This window comes from Engraulis encrasicolus, chromosome 17, assembly GCF_034702125.1.
Source record: "Engraulis encrasicolus isolate BLACKSEA-1 chromosome 17, IST_EnEncr_1.0, whole genome shotgun sequence".
NCBI classification, from domain to species: Eukaryota; Metazoa; Chordata; class Actinopteri; order Clupeiformes; family Engraulidae; genus Engraulis; species Engraulis encrasicolus.
In genome coordinates, this window is record NC_085873.1 from 28,125,809 (window position 1) to 28,127,157 (window position 1,349).

Below are 1,349 nucleotides of genomic sequence, written 5' to 3' on the forward strand. Positions count from 1 at the left end.
TCACGCACGCACTCACGCACGCACGCACGCACGCACTGAAATGTGTAATTTGACTACTGAGCTGGCTGAAACGGGCAATCCTGAATAAAATATGTCTGATATTTCCTCATCTGCTGGGATAGGATCCTAGATAATTTCGTATTTTTTCCCTATTTCCGTCTAAAGTTTTATAAGATGGTGTTTTATGGTTTTATGTTGTATTGATGGAAGACATCATATTGCTTTAAAAATATATTGCTTCAATGATTCAGTTATATAGCCTATAACTAACTAATAGAGAATGAGGAAATCATTGGAATGAGTTCCAGAATCACACACACACACACACACACACACACACACACACACACACACACAGGGAAGAAAAAGGGAAAGAGGGAAATATGATACCATCTGCATGAATGGTATCTCTATGAATGGTGCCTTTTTATTCCTTGTAAGAGATATGAGCCATGTGCTGTAATCAGGTGTGTACGTGTGTGATCTCAGACAGATTTCTTTGCCATGCGAGGCAGTTTACCGTACGGTGCGCCTTAGCTTCACTGAAGCATGGATGACTCTTCCACCTGAAATCGTGACCGGCACTCCCTCTATATCTTATTGTGTGTGTGTGTGTGTGTGTGTGTGTGTGTGTGTGTGTGTGTGTGTGTGTGTGCGTGCGTGTGCCCGTGAGTGTGTGTGTGTGTGTGTGTGTGTGTGTGTGTGTGTGTGTGTGTGTGTGTGTGTGTGTGTGTGTGTGTGTGTGTGTGTGTGTGTGTGTGTGTGTGTGTGTGTGTGTGTGTGTGTGTGTGTGTGTGTGTGTGTGTGTGTGTGTGTGCGCGTGCGTGCGTGCGTGTGCCCGTGAGTGTGTGTGTGTGTGTGTGTGTGTGTGTGTGTGTGTGTGTGTGTGTGTGTGTGTGTGTGTGTGTGTCGTACCGGTGTTCTGTCGAGATGTGTTGCCTCGTCGAGATGAGCGACCGGTCGCCCTATTCGATAGTGGTGTTCTATCGATTTGCGATGCCTCATCTAAATGAGCGACCTTGATTTTCCGCGGAAGGCGTTTCAATCGGCCCACGTAGGACTGTTTTAATAACCATTACTTTGTTTATTTCACGGACAGGGGTGTGCAATCGTTCGTGAGGAGTTTAATAAGAACGTGCGGCTGCTGACCACTAAAAAACCGTGAGCCTCTCGTTTGAGCAAGTTAAGAAACGTGCCATATGAAAGAGACTGAGTTGAGTTTGCGCAAATACTGGAGAAAGTGTTTGGGATCAGGGCCTGGCTACGGGTTGTTTAATGCAGTCCTTTGCTGTTGGTTTGGTTTCAATGCGACGTGGGCTCGCAAGGCAAATTGCCACATGAAATCGTGT